The 17,037-nt window shown below is 34.0% G+C and overlaps 1 protein-coding gene across 1 annotated transcript in view; it reads left to right on the plus strand.

Moving 5' to 3' along the window:
* The window catches only part of LOC145690739 (uncharacterized), a 197,445-nt gene that overhangs the window by 169,990 nt on the left and 10,418 nt on the right, over positions 1–17,037 (plus strand). The window lies entirely within an intron of this gene.

Here is a 17,037-nt window from a genome sequence, read left to right on the forward strand (position 1 = left end):
TTTTCTCCTATGTTAAAATAGGGGTTGAAAAATATGCTCATAAAAGGGAATGAATACACCCTTGTTATGTTACGTACTCTTATGTATTATCTGTTGTGCTGTGTGTTACGTAGTGTTGTGTGTTATCTTCTCTTCTATGTGTTCGTAATCTTATGTGTTATCTCCTATGTTAAAATAGGGGTTGAAAAATATGTTCATAAAAGAGAATGAATACACCCTTGTTATGTTACGTACTCTTATGTGTTATCTGTTCTGCTGTGTGTTACGTAGTGTTATGTGTTATCTTCTCTTCTATGTGTTCGTAATCTTATGTGTTATCTCCTATGTTAAAATAAGGGTTAAAAAAGTGCTCATAAAAGGGAACGAGTACACCCTCTAAAATGGAGGTCGTAAAAGAGAACGAGGTCACCCCCTTAAAAGTGCTCGTAAAAGGGAACGAATTCACCCCTAAAATGGAGGTCGTAAAAGGCCGTGAGCTCACGGTGCAAGGTGGTCATTTTCTCAGTGGCTTGTGAGTTGTCCTAAGTTGGCTCAGGTCTGGCCCAGATCGATCCATTTTCTACTACTTACGACGATACGGTGTCGTGTTATTCTATGAAAAAACCCGCGTTCAAATAATACGAATGGTACAAGTTATTTTTACTCTCAAACTACATTCTTCTCTTTATATATATATATATATATATATATATATATATATATATATATATATATATATATATATATATATATATATATATGCATTTCTTGTGGATTATCTTAACTTTTATTGACCAGTGGTTAGTGGATGCTAGGTTCGGTCAAATATCTTCACACTTCGCTTTCTTTTAACTGCGTGGATTATTTCTGTGCCGGAATGTGGTCTTTGCGGGGTTATGCCTTGTATACTACGGATATTTTTTACGTACAAATTTATGACATCTTGACTTAATTTTGCCGTTTTGCACAGCAAATACAATGGGCAAACCAATACTTGCAACGTTGACTCGGTGGTAAGATGGCTAAAGTGTTGACGTCTGGAATAAATGGTCGCGGGTTCAAGTCACATCAGGTGAAACATTTTTCTTTCTAAACATGTCTCTATATGTATATTATTATTTCTTTTCCTGCATTTCTCGTATATCATCTTAGATTATGTGTTCATAGATTAGGGTAGGTTAAATCAGATTTCGTTATATATGATTACACTTTTGTATCTTTTCTTCAAAATGGATTTCTATGTGTTCATATTTATTAATAATTATTTTTTTATTTCAAATTTAATGGTCGTGGATTAGCAGTGATTAGGTAAGGATGGGTTCGCAGAAAATAGAGAACGATGCCATAGCACATTTTTTTTTTTTTTTACATCAATACTTTATTTTTCCTTTACTCAGAAAGTTACTGCCAGTGTGTGCTATGCAGCTAAACCTTTTACTCAGTGCTGGTACTCAAGCCTCAGTTTTCTGATAATAATCGCTCTGTAAAATCACGTGTTTGACCACTCATTATGTGTCAGCACCTGTTTAAAACTGGCCTATGGATTTTTATCCTGATATAAAAGAAATTATCTGTGTTAAAATTGTATTCGTTTTATTTGTACACACACACTTTTACACTACATTTCAGAACAGGCATACAAAATCTGGTTTCGAATCTGGCGTAATATGACGACTAATTTTTTGAGCTATATATGTAAATCTCAATGGTGTGATATTGTTCATAACGAACATAAGTAGAGGAAAGTTCCCAATTATGGGGAGTTTTTTTTTTATAAGGCTTCCTGCTTAAACATGATTTGTAGGAAATATGTGAAACTTCCGGTAATGCTGTACAGAAACCTTGTTCGTCTATTCTACACATGAAAATGTGAAAAAAAAAAAATAGTCACAGAATAAAAAAATAAAACAGTATTGCTGTTCCCTATATTAGGCTACCGGGGTTCCTAATATGGGGATGCTGGGGTTCCTAATATGGAGCTATGACATATAGATGCTTACATCAATAACTTGCATAAAGCAAGGAAACACAATCTTTCGGAGAAACTATTGTGATAATTACGGGAAAATGAAATAAGAAGATAAAATATGAAGATATAATATGATTATTTTATTTTTGATCAACAATAACGTCAATACAGATCTACATTGTTCTAAAGCTGGAAAAACATTAGGTCTAATGCAAAACGTTAATACAAAACATTATGCCTACATAACTGTAAAGAAAAATAATTTCAGATGCAGAACACAATATCTTGGAACTATTCAAAGAAACAAATGCATTTATAATAAGTGGTTGTTTGAAAATAGTTTTTATAAAATAGAAGTCTTTTCCCGTTTCTCGTTTTCAATTAAATGATAGACGAAATATAAAAAAAATGTGTGTCTTCCTTTTTACTGAAGTTGGAATTCTAGAAAAACTTAAAAGCCTGATACTTTTTCACTCAAATTGTAAATCCACACAAAAAAGTCATCTTCTTTTCATGTATACTACTTAAATTGTAAATCTACGAGAAAAAAACACTGTTTGCTTTGCACTGAAATTAAAACTCCACACACCATAATTTTACTTAAAGCAACATCTTTCACAGACGAAAATGTCATCATCGATGCCTGCACAGAGAACATGATCCCACCGTGAATACACTGCACATTGAATCCACTCTTCACTTTCACGATCTTCGGAAAATAGTCCACTGCAATAGAAGCACTCGGCTTCTTCTTTGTTATCTTCGTCGGACACATCCGACAATTGCATATATTCCCAGTTAGATGAACTACTGGAATCTTGTTGTGGCAAAGGCCTACGCTGGAATCGTTTACTTCGTAAATTATCCGCTTCTCTGCACTCTCTGGCTGTGTTCCTTGGCTGCTTCATCTTCTTCATTTGTCTTCCGAGGAATCCTCCTTTCTCGTCGATAGAAAAATATTTTTCTTGAAAATGCCTTTTCTTTTCTTCGATGCTGAAGTTCCGCATTCTGTTTGTTTTTTAGTCTCTATTTTGGTTTCCCTTTGGCATTCTATACCTCGCTTGTAAGGTGAACTTGTGATAATTTGGGCTGATTCAGTTCGAGATTGCTTGTAGTTTTGTCGAATAGGTCGTACTGGAATAGGGGAAATATCATGTGCCGTCACAGTACATGTAGGTGATGGCAGTTCTACAGTTCTATTTGAACCTGGTGTGCTTGGCTCAGAAGGGTTTCGGACCTCGATGGAAATCCTTTCTTGTTCTGGTGGTATGGTAGCAGATACTGACCTACATGGATCGGATGTGTTTGCTTCGGAAAGTTGCCCGTCCTCGATGGAAATCCTTTCCGCTTGGGACTTTATCGTAACAGCTAAGGACCTACAACTATCACTTGGTGTTTCATGTTGGAGGAAGTCATGAGTTCTGAAAATGTTTATTAGTCTGTTGTGTGCCCTATATAACACGCGTATGATATAGTCTTTTCCTTCTACTATCTTATACTTCGCTTCCAAACTTGAAACTTAATTCAAGAGACACTCACATAATATAAATAATATGTTTTACTAATCGTCTAGGTAACTTGCAAACAATAAACTTAATATTAATACCCAAGGTTCAGGGAATTTTATATCAATCAGACTTTTCCATGTAGACTATAGTTTATTCAAAAAATCAAGGAAAAATTTATCTTTGTGATTAATGTCCCTTAATGAAAATGATTTCACCAATTAAAAAAAATCGTTCAGGTACACCTCTAGACCCAGAGGTCCCCGACTACTTAAAACCTTAAATAACAGTTCGCTCCAGACGTGAAGCTTTCTTTAAAAATTAAATAAATTTCCTTAAGAGAGGTTCTGAACATGCGTCCTCGTACAAGCCATCATGTACCTCGCATACTCTAAAGACAGACCCAACATTCTGAGAACTGTCTGGCCTAAATCCCTAATTCAGGTATCGCCCTTTATTGGACAACCCTTAAGGAAATCAGTTAGCTAACAGACTTTAATAAGGTAAAAGGAAATGGAAATTTCCTTCATTTAGGAATAAAGCACCTTCACCCAGGCTCGGTAGTAGGAATAAAATTCAAAACAAACAACAGCCTACCATCACCTTATGTGAGGAATCAGCTGTAAAAAACTCTAATCGGCTAATCAAATACGACTAACCGAGGAAAAAATATTACTTAACCGGCTCGGTTGCCATAGCAACAGCCTTCCCTAAAAATCAAAAGAAAGAAAATTTCTGAAAACGGACAGCGTTCGGAAGGAACGTTGCCACAATAGATCTAAAGATCCCTGCTAAAATTCATTTCTTTAAAATTTCCTAATCGGGAATCGAACCTATCCTTAGACTATAAACCCTTAGACATACAACCCGAACTTAAATATTCTGATTCGTATTCCGCTAAACAAGTCTAAAGGTTGACCCTAAACACAGCCATCACTTTCAGCTGTACCCCTGTTCTGACTTAAAAAGAAAAGTCGCGAAGCAAAAAGAGGCCCAAGGAGCACGAAAGCTCCTTCCGCAAGAAATTCCGTCTCGACTCTACCAAAATAATCCAAAATGTGTCTCCCCGTTGCATTTTCCCTTCTTACTTATATACGAATTTAACAGCTTCCTCCCTCTCCGCAACGGCGAGAAGAAACTGTCACTGAGCTTAACAGTGTTTCCATGTGAACTAGCTAGCTACTAAACTTTAAGCCTTACTTGGAATTATTTTTTTAAAAACTGAAAAGAATAACTTTCAAGATTAACACATACATATATGTACATTAAACAATACATAAAGTACACAGGAAATATATAACATTATATAAAGATTAATAGACAAATATTAATCTATAATAATTTTACCAGCGCTGGTCCTTACCCTAATTGAATATGCATTAATAAACAAAAAGTAATATGAAAATTAAAATTCCTTTAAATATATGCATATATATACAAAACTAGCAATGGGCCTGAAAGTGCTCATTGCAAGTCGGAAATAGGCCTGCTCTTTTGAAACCACTGACTACATTTTCGGCTGTTGCTGCTCTCATGTACGCATTTTCAAATAAATCGCCAACCTGATATATAGTCACAACACGTCCTGGATTTATTTGCAACCAGCGTTCTATTTCCTGCTTGTGATAGCACTTTAATGGTCCCATAAATGTTAGATCCAAAACTGCATCTTATGGGTGGAGTGTGGCGGTAGCGATATAATGGTAACATAGTTCTCGCGTCCTAGATTTATGACATCTAAGTTCCGTACATGCGAGAAATGACCATCTAAAACCAGAACCACCGGATCTTCTTCTGTAGGCTTGATATAGTTTGTAAAATGTCGGAACCACTCTGTAAATATATCACTTTGTATCCAACCAGATTGGTGACATGCATAAATAGAACCAGGTGGGATTCCATTGATCAGTTCAATTTTCATATTCTTGCGTGGGAATACGAGTAGCGGTGGAACGTAATTTCCTGTAGGGCTCATGCATGTCACTACTGTGATAAGAGTGCCTCTTTCAGCCGACTGGAGAGCAGAAATCTGGCGTTTTCCTTTAAGAGCAATGACTTTGGTATGTTTACTTTGCACAACGGAAATGCCAGTTTCATCGCAATTAAACAATCTTGATGGAGAATGCTTGATTTTATCCATAACCGATTCAAATAAGTCAAAAGTTTATCTACTGCTTCAGGAGTAAATGATGTAGCTCTAGAATGTGAGAGACCCTGTGGCGTTCTAATCCATAGCTGAGGGTGACGTTTAAAAAATTGTTTCAACCATTTTTTACCTGCCATCTTCTCTGTCCGGGAAAAAGGATTCGGAATTTCATTTTTGATTGCATATTGGTACTCTAAGCGTCGTACATCCGTCATTGACAAGCCAAATAACAGTTTTTCCATACTAATGCAATGATTCACAAGGTCCTCTTCAATATGTAACGGGAGAACGTGCTTCCTACTTAATTTGATTACCCTCGGCGCAGTATCCTGGCCTGATTCAATGGCTTGGGTTACATATCTTTCTAACGTTGTTTGTGGTACATTATAAATACGAGAGGCCTTGAAACTTCCCATTTCCTTCTTCATCACAGAGTAAACAGCTGCGTTCATATTATCTTGCTGCCATTGTTTTCTTTTCAGCATCTAAAACAGACAGAAAAGTATCCTCAATTTCCAGAATAAATTAAGGGTTCGTAATTTGGGGAGCCCCATATTAGGAACTTCTCACCACCCCATAATAGGCAACTTTCGTTGACATTTTTCTCACGCATATATCAACAATTAATAAATGTAGATAACACGATATACACTATTTACTATGAGCTTCGTTTTCTACTCAAGCGCGTAAGATAGTGTAATTAGATATTTTTTACCTTTACAGCGACACACAGACGTTACTTCCGAGACGGTGGAAATTTTCTCCTGCACACCAAACACTTCCATTCGACTGAGACAAAGGAACTAATTGCGATGCCACCTAGCTTAGGCCGTGTTGCCAGTTCGTGACACTAATTTACCGTTCACGCAATTTATCTTCCACAAAATTCCCTCGGTTATGAGAAATCCCACCTCCCCATATTAGGCAACCTCCCCATATATAGCAACTTTCCTCTACAAATGCAGGTTTTTAGACTAGAACTATGCTGTGTGTAAGTGACGGCAGTCCTCTAGAACTGATTTGCTCCTTCGTCCGTCTGTGAAAACGAATCAGAGGAAAATGGTTAAAAATATATTGAGAAACGTTTTGTTGCAATTGATTCAGCCTTCAAAGAATAGGTTCCAACTTATTACTTAACTCTCTATTCAAACCTGAATTGATTTAAATTACCATTTCCAACTTCAACGTTTATTGCTATAGAATGAATATTGTAATATAGCGAAAAGTATTTATTTCCAATACTTCTCAGCGTCTTAAGACAACTTTCAGAGTATCCAATGTATTTTACCAACACCGAAGATGGTTCAAATTTACTAATCCATCCAGTTCCGAAAGTGATTTCCATATTGAATAAACAGTAAACGCTTTAATGATGCTGCTTGTTATAAATATTTCAACGTTCCTCGAATAGATTCAATTTCGCCCTTTAACCCTATAATCAAACGGAAATTTCTTCAGACTAGCAATTAGCTTCATACTTAACTAACAAAACCAGAGCACGAAACGTTAACTGATAACGAGAAGTGATTATTTACAAATGATCCTCTGTCTATACACAAGACATAATCACTGTCTAAAGCGCTCTGCCAAAATGGGCAGTTTTTCAAATTCTCTACTATTGCCAGTTTCAATTCCAGTTTCAATTCCGTAGAACGATAACGGAGACAGAGAAGGAGAAGCGGTTTGCTGCCAAGAATTGAGCGTCTCAAACAACATTCCGTTACTATGCTGCATTTTACTAGTACTTCTGGTTTCAAAATTTATTTCTGAAGAATGAACACTGTTAAAGGTATCATGTATTGACTTTTTGCATTGGATGACCATCTCAAACATAGTGTCCATCTTATGTATCAGAATCTTGTTCAAACGATACATGGTTAATACTAGCCACTTCGGTTTGAACTTTTATCACCAGAGAACGAAAACAGGAAGAAGACTTCTTTCAACAAACAATTGAGAGTCAAACATAAGATAACTCTTGGCAACGCTGTACCAAAATTGGAAATGGCTTAAATTTAGTGTAAATTTAGATTTCAATACCTATTTCTATATGGCAATCGTGGTAAGAGTTATGGAGGTACGCTTTTACAATCAACTCAGCATTCTAACATAAGGTTGCACATTTTCCGCTAACCCTATTTAAAGCAGAGCGATTGAAATTAACCATTTCTGGTGTTAACATTTGTTATCATAGGACGTAAACCGTAACAGACATTAACAAACAGTTTGTACAACCGATTAAGAGTCTGGAGTGAATATATCACAAGCCACAGCACTTTACCAAAATCGGTAGTTGTTGAAATTTTCTAAACATTTAATTTCAATACTGATTTCTGTAGAGTAAGGACAGTAAGAGATATCGAGATACGGTTTCGTACAATTGATTCAGCTTCTCAAGAATAGGTCCATTTCCTCCGTTACCCTCAATTGAAACCGTAAGCATTCCTTATTAGCCATTTCTGGTTTCAGCAATTATCAATACAGAACGGAAAAGGTAACAGATAGCTAAAGGCGGATTTCTGTAACCAATTTAATGTTTAAATTGTTCATATCGGATTACCCACAGAACTTTACCAGAAACGAACATGGTTCAAATTTACTATTACATCCGGTTTCAATATATATTTTTCAACTTTTATTGCCATAGAATAAGAAAGACACCATATAACCGCAATCAGTTTTCTGCAATCGAGTGAACGTCTCAATACAATATATAATGACTATTCTTGACAGTGTCAAAGACGGAAATAGTTCAAATTTACTATTACATCTAATTTCAGCCCTCATTTTCTTAGAAGAAGAATGATAAAATCTACCAGGATGCAGGTTCTTGTAATCGATTCTGCATTCAAATTCAATTCAAAGATGAACCATGAACCATTACTGGTTGTTAGAATGAACCATTACTAGTTTCAAAGTTTATCGCCACAAAACAAAACGGTCATAGATAGAAGCATTTTGTGCAAACGTTCTAGCATCTTAAACGTTTTAACATATCTCTGTTGTTCACAGCACTATATCAGAACCGCAAGTGCTTACTTACAAACTTACTGTTACTTCTGATTTCCGTAAAGCGAAAATGGCAAGATATATTGAAATCTGTTTCTCTACAATCGAGTCAGCTTGCTTAGGAAACGATCTATCTTTCTCGTTAAAGCTCTGTTCAAGTCGGAAGTGGTTAAAATTATCCGTCTCCAGCTTCAACATTTATCGCTATGAAACGAAAATAATAACATATATTCTAAATGCTGCAAATTTACGCCTAATTTCATTTTTCACTAAAATGCATATTTTGCGCTTGGTGCTCAAATCACACCGTTGTTGAACGTGAATGTCTTTTAATTGTAGTTGCTCTTAAACGTTGGATTCGATTATTGTGTGGAAGACATGTAAAAGTTTATACAGATCATAGCTTTTTGTATATTTGCATAAAACGAGACAGTGGATTTCTAGACTTGCTCCTTGGAGTATACAAATTCAGAAATTTGACACACAAATTCTGTATATCAAGGGCCATGATAATCAAGCTAGCGACGCATTGCCACGTGTCATTTTGTCTCCAGAAACTGAAAGATACCAAGTTAAGAAAAAAAAAAAAAAAAAAAACCATCCACAGTACGAAGATGCTATGAAATATTTGGATAGCCCCAATGATCCTTATTTTATGGTTAAAAATCGTAGCATTGCTGAATTTTACAAAATTGAAAATGGTAATTTGTTAAATCGTAGTTACCATTTTCCTGACCATTGGAAAACTTGTATCCCTCCATGTCTTGTGAAATATGTAATTTTAAATTATCCATAACAAGGGCATTTTGGTTTTTAAAAGATTTTATGTTTCATAAGCGACTCCTGTAATTGAAATCTATGCGCACAGGTATTAGCAACTATTTACGTGATAGTACTAATTGTAGACCTACGAAGTTTGGAACTTCACCACCAGCCAGACTTCTGCAAACTGTTGCCGTGAAGAGTGTAATTTACAAGGTTCAGTTGATTTATTAGGCCCTTACCCATCTCCCCATAATGGAAATAAATTTGCATTGTCAATTTTAGATGTATTTCTTAGATATTACGGGATGTTTCCCATTGGAAATGCCACCACCATTTGTGTTTTAAGATGCTTAGAATATTACTACTTTGTAACCATGAAAATTCAGATATCTATATTGGTAGACACTGGTGGATATTTTATATAACAGAATTCGATTAATATATAATTCCTATTAATGAAATAAATCCTAATTCATTTCGTCTACAGCTAAATTTAAGTTTAGAATCGAAAAATATGGTATTATAATTCAAAACTCCTTACTATCCGAAGAGCCCTAATGTGAAACGACTTCATAGAGAAAAAAAAGGTTGTTTAAACTGTTGTGTAATTAAGACCATACTTCTTGGAAGAGGCACATACTCCAAATTGTAGTTTTGCCGAATTATTCTGTATGTAGTAGTTTAGCTGTCAGCCCTGCATGTCTTCACTTGAACGCAAAACTAATTATTCTCTATTTAAGCATTTTACCATTGTAATAAATGAAAGTTGACAAAAACAAACCTGTATATTCGGAGAATAAACTCATAATGGCTGACTACGGTAGGAATGAGAAGGTGAGAAAAAGAAATCAAAAATACAACACAACCGAGGAAGGAAAATATAAAATAAAAGAAAATGATTTAGTGTTTTCCTTGCAATCACGTTTGAACTCAGCTGTGAATAAAAAGATTAGTAAATTCTTCATGCTCTATAAAGATCGTTTATTATGGAAAATTAGGATCTCAGAAAAAGTTTTTGAACTTACAAATCCTTTGAGTGGAGAATCTTGTAGCGTACATTCTGTTGATCGTACGAGAGTGTAAAGACGCACTCAAAAAACTAAAAACATATTTTTAGAAATAGCTAAGAAGCACTTTCGTGAAAAAAAAAATGGTTCTGTAAAACTAAACAGCAAAAAGGTAGATTCTTGTGAGACTGAAACTCTGGTAAATATATTTTTTTCGAATGTGACTAAAGTTAGTTTGTATCTAACGAAGCGAATGTAACAAGTTTAATTCCAGCTACTGCTGAAAGAACTATTGAAATGTGACTTGTATTTACAATAGTTGAATGTTAAATTCGAGTGTCAAAGACACACCTTCATATTGACTTTAAATCATTTGTTAAATCCAAAGTTGAATAGACGTGACATGTATGAAAAGTTACGAATGCGGATTATATGTTAAAGAACATTCTATGTCAAATAATTGTCTAACAATATTATATTACTTAAAAAGAGATATGAGCTGAAAACTCTCAATTATCAGAGTGGCCATATTTTCTCGATGCTTATGCGACAAGTTATTGTAACTTGTAGTAAGATCTTAAACCACTCTCAGTACGAGGTGAGTCGCCTAGCGTTTATGTAATAATTTTAGTGTAAACTAATGTCCACTCTAAGTTTATTAGAATGAAAAAAAGTTTCTCTGTGTTACTGGAAATACTATTAGACGAGTATTCTGTTATGAATGGCAACTCCCTTCTATTTTCGTTTTAACCCTAGGGCTCATTTTCCGTATTCTTTTTTATTCCTACCTCACTAGAAGGTCTTGTTGCCATTCCGAAGGGTTAAGGAGATACACTAAATGTATGGTGAAGGAAGATAGACTTGTAAATTATGTTAATAGACGCTGAATAGTGTAAGAGTGGTAAGTAATTTATTTCATATGAGTATTGTATGATAATAAAGTGTAACCTATAGTTCTCATTTATAATTATTTATTTGTATGTTATTGCGTTAGAACGGTATAAGTAGTTTGAAAATGTTTTCTTATGTATATACAATTTTAAGTGTAGTATATATATATATATATATATATATATATATAGTAAGTGCACTTATTTTGTTTTGTGGAATATGAAAGTACCATTGTTTTAATTAATGTATGTTTCATCTATGTGCGTGACAAAACCAACGATTCGTAATATCATGTAAATTTTATATCTGTATTTTCAAGAAGTTGCATTTATTTTTAGAAAACGTGATTATAACTATATTTTATTTTCGTAAACTGTTTTGATGCAAACTAATAGATACATGTTTTAGTTCTTTTGTAAAGTTAACATGTATTTATGATCATTCAATGAATATAACTCTGAAAGATTTTATATGAATGCGAAAAAAGAAGAAATTATAAACGTTATAATGTTAATATAAAATATGTAATATTAATATGTTTTGCATCTAATATATATTAAGTTTTTCATAATGTACTTGTATTATTGGTGGTGGTAAAAGCGCATATCTTTAAAAACATATCATGATATTCATTTATATATGTAAATATTTCATGCATATGATATTGTTTATCCTAGTAACAGTGTCTAAAAGAATGAACTGCAAGTGAAGAAAGACTTTACATATAAATGCCCCATGAGTTCATTTTATATGTATTTAAGTGTCCCGTAATTTTGTTACTTTTCTTCATTGAAATAAGACACTTTCATCTGATGAACTGATCGCCAAGCAAAAGCACTTACAGAATTCCCAGTGAACTGATGAATTGGCTTTGAAATGGTGGTTTCAGTTGAAGAGAAATCACGGTATAGGGATCTTGAACCTCTACAATTTTTTAATTGCGCACGTACATTCCTTTCGACCGCCAATGTAACTGATCCAAATTTACACCTAATTACAATTTTCACTCAAACGCATATTTTCAATAGTGCTCAATAGTAATGATATTCCAAATTCATTTAGTTCGCTTTCTGTGTGCCATTCTTTGATTATGCTGCCACCTATTGGTACCAAAAAAAAATACTGGTAGAAGAAAAGAAGGAAAAGGAAAACTGAAGAATGTGGAATGTTCACGAAAGTTGTCTATGTGTTAGTGCAAATCATTAGTGCATTTTCCATTTTCAGAAAATCATGATAACGTGATGTAAGTGCATGACATGCATTGTGATCAATATACGGGACTAAATGTTAATTTCACCTGTTCTCAATATTACATTTTAGATCGTCTAACAGATGCTACCACCCGAAACTGGATGGTAGACGATTAGGTTTAGTGCATTCAGCAGATTCATTGAGTGACAACCGGAGAGAGGTATTGTATGTTCCGATACTGTAGGTAATACGGGGCAAGGCTGTGTTGACCGTGGTGAGGAACCGAGCAGATCCTGTGGGGGTTACTGAATGAAGAAACTGGTTTGTCCAAGATGCGCGAAACCGTAGTATCGAGGAGATGTTGTTCTGGAAATGATTAGTCCATCTGTTATCTGATTTTCATAAAGAAAAACTGTATAAAATATCTATAAGCTCTTTTGCGATCAGCGTCCCAACAATACGTGCTATGTCCTGCCTTAGCATTCTGTTCAAATTGGAAGTGCTGCAAATTAACTACTTTCTCAACATTTATATCTAGACTTAAAAGAGAAATGGATAACTAGGAATAGCTTTTTGAGATGGGTCTAGTGTAAAAGGAAGAGCTTCTATCTTCGATTTTGTTACTCTATTCAAACCCATTGCTACAGATGTACTACTTCAAGTTTGAGCACTGAATTCGTATATTTTGGAAGTCTTAGTTTCACACTGTGAAACGATATAAACTTTTTTTTTTAACTTGGGTGTTGTATAACACGTTTAATACACCCCATGAGGTTCATACTGTTAGTCATACATAAAAGAGTAGGAGCAGATATTTGGCAGATGTTATGTGAATGATTAAAGAAAATATGCAGTCTTCAGACTTTGTCCTTCACTGCCATCAATTTATACTTTTATCCTGACTTGAAATATTATCCTAGTACACAGGGATGCTGTTATTTTGTTCGTCTTTCAGCCAATGATGTATGTTTTACCCATGACAATTTTTACCATTCCCACATTTACGTTGGTTATTTCACACATTCCGCTAAGACCGTAACACTTGTTCATAAACGCAAATTTTTTAGAAATTTTATAACATTTTGAATTTGATGATGATAGTTGTCTTAGTGTAAGCATAATATTTCTGTTAGATTTTTGAACACTTTCTTATTTCCTTATTTACATTTGTATGCAATACTTTGCCCGCTTCTTTCCGTGTACTAACTAGCTTATAAAGGTAAGCTGAAGATATTAGCTCTCTGGTAAAGCCCAGAACTTACAGCAGAAGCGTAAGTTCTTGAGTTTTATTCCCGTTTGAGTCAACTTTTTGGTATATAATTATATATAATTATTTCAATAAAGTTTTGTTCCGTTGATTTATCTTTAATTGATATGTGTGTCTCCGAAGTTTACTAGTTTGTAAAATTCTAATGGTCAATACTAGTAATATCAGGTTGTAGGAGAAATTTGTTTGAATGTATAATAATTATGTAATTATTAGTTGTATTCAATAGAATAAATTTTGTTTTTAGAATAGACCTATCACGCAGCTAGTTTTACTTGCAAACGACCAGGAGGTAGAAAATATCAGTTGACCAGTTTTGAAAATGTCATCTCAAATGTAAATAATTCTCAAGAAAGAACAAATTGAGAAAAGGATGATTTTCTCGTCTATCACACCTTCAATTAAATTTAATTGTCACAAGTTCTGTGTATCGATTTATATCCGTTTCCACTCGGACTATTTCTTTAAAAATATTCAAACGGAAACAAACAAAAAAAAAAGAAAAAAACGGGTTTTTCTAATCTATTATGATCTACTAATCCTCATAAATAAGATCTAGGTTTTTTTTAAATAGTAGCTTTCGGAAAAATTAACCTGTACAATTGCGCTTGTTCGGCCGATATTTTATATATTTGTGTTTTTATCTACCTGCACAATTGTGTAGGTGAGGGCTGAAAGGGTTAAAGAATGTTACTAACACACAGGAAAAAGACTGCTAAATTTTTAATAACTTACTTATCGAGAGATGAAGGAAAAAAAAGTTTACAGCGTTATATGTATACTTAGGATTTACAACAATAAGAAATCATATATTTTTAGAGAATGAAATTGATTTTTCTGCGATAGGCGGGTCACGTCACTTGCATTAGTAATACGCATGGGAGCTGTAAAAATCTTCTGAAACGTTGTTATATCGAAAACGATAAGATAATACAGGTGTATTTTAGAGTAAGATACTCTAAGAATAGGTGATGATAATCCAAGTTAACATGGTTTAATGCAGGATGATGTCCATTGAGAATTTAAATTTATGAGGTGTGGGAGCTCGGCTTTGATTAATACTGGGTGAATGAGTTTCGTATATTCCCAAATGTATACTAAAGTTTAAGGTGAAGTATATATTTTGTTTTCTTGAGCTTTTAAATTTGATGCTAAAATTGCAGAGTGAAAATTATGAAAATTTCAAATGAACGTCACGTTTGTTCCAAATAACTAACTCATTCGGCCATCATTCCTAATTTCGCGAACGTGTGCACAGTATGTTGTACCGGCTTGTAACCAGCGAAACACACACCTGATCACACCTGACCTCTACAACAGAATGTGCAGAAAACGAATGCTTAACTTCAATTTTGAGATTTACGAATCGTTCAGTAAATAAAACCCTGAACAATTTTACGCTTATTGTCCCCAGTTCACAATTTGTGCAGGATCGTGATTTTAGTTATTACTTTAATGAGATGTGGACCTGTTTCAAGACGCATTTCTGGATATAAAATTGCACTTTGGCAAAGACAATGTACATGAAATATATACTTTCTTCGGAATGTGTTTTTGAAGTCGGGAAAGTTTTTTTTTAAAAACTTTATTTTAATTGTGAATTATCTTTTTGTAGTTTTTACGTTGTAATGGTATATGAATGTCCAGTGTTCGTAGGCATATAGTCTTACGTAATGTTTATTCCGTCAAATTTGTGTTTAAAAAAGTCATATTATGTATAATGCTCTCAAGCTACGTAGACATACTTAGTGAAGAGTATCCATAAGTTTTGTCCCGTCAGTATTGGATTGTAGTAACGCTTAAATGATATTGGTAATTTAAATATGAGTTATTGAGGAAGAAATAGCGATTGTACAATGCTCCATATCGGTAGGGAATCACGTTTGGAAAGGATAAAGGCGTTATTTGAAAGAGAAATGATGAGAATACTTTGTTTCCCAGCAAATAATTCTCACGTAGACACTACAACCTCTTTTACTGTTTTTGACGTTGCACGTGTTAAGACAACTAAAGAAGTCTATGAGAGGATTCCAAGTTATATGGGTTTACAGCTTATTTCACAACATCCGCTTCAAACGTAGTTTTCTTAAAATATGCTACAAAAAATGTGATCACTTAACTGCATCAGGCAGTGCGTGATGGAGATCTATATATTATATATTAACTTTATATCATGGTAAATTTATATGTTAAGAAATTTGCGGAAATTGCCCGTTTTGATCTCGTCGGGCTTAGGTAACTTGCTCGTTGGTATTGAGTAAATATTTTATAGGACAAATTTCACCTCCCTAACATAATCCACTCGTCAGATACTCTGATTTTCCAGTAAAATTTAAATATCTTTTCTTACTCGTAGGATCTTCATTCTAATGACAGTAATGTAGGAAAAAAGGAAAGAAGTTTTCTGACTGAGATACAGTTGCTAGCTTCACTGTAAAATATTTTTTCACTCAGTTCACTCATTTGCTTAGCTAATACCAGATTAGCTGGATGTCAAGTTTGTACTGAGATATAATATGCAGATTGTTCAGATTTTCCGTCTTGAATGTTGTATTTCCCAAAACACTGATGCAAGCAACAGCTTTTTAAAAGTAAAAAGCTAGTGAGCAACTGTCCTCTCTCTAACGAGAAAGACTCGTCAGATTATGATTTTTGACGTACAAATATAATCCTTTTTTCGCCCTTATGATTCCCATTTCAATGAATTTAACTTGTTAAAATCCCACTTAATTGTAGACACTCAACATATTAAAAAAAATGTTTCAAACAGTTCAGCTTCCTGTCTTCTATAATGTGATGGAAAACATATTTCTTCCATTTTTCGGTATTCAGATTTTAGCATTTATCTTCACCAGAGCCTTTTTATTTTTAACGTATGAAAACAATAATGACTAAAGTGTTTCACATTCCTAATAATACTCGAGGAACATTGTTTAGAAAAAATCCTGTGACAGATTACAAAACCTGTAGAGAATTTTGATTTCTCCTAATGGCATTACACCAGGTTATAAGAAATTTAAATTCTATGTTTTGAGCACAAACGTACAGGCATTAGTAATAATCTAAGGGTGACAAAGGTGCAAATGCATGTCCACAATCCTTTAACGTGAAATTCAGGAGTCATAATTATGTATTTCAGAAAATAGATAAAGATTACAAGAAATTGAAAACTTTCTGCTTCTTAAATGTCTTCATTTCATAATTGGGCTTAAATATGTGTCAGATGTAACCACGTAGCTATATATGAATAGACTCGAAGATTGTAGTACCTATTAAAATTTACTTTATCACAGCTAGAGATTTTATAC

The sequence above is a fragment of the Thermobia domestica genome, chromosome 7 (assembly GCF_964235325.1).
Source record: "Thermobia domestica chromosome 7, izTheDome1.hap1.1, whole genome shotgun sequence".
NCBI lineage: Eukaryota > Metazoa > Arthropoda > Insecta > Zygentoma > Lepismatidae > Thermobia > Thermobia domestica.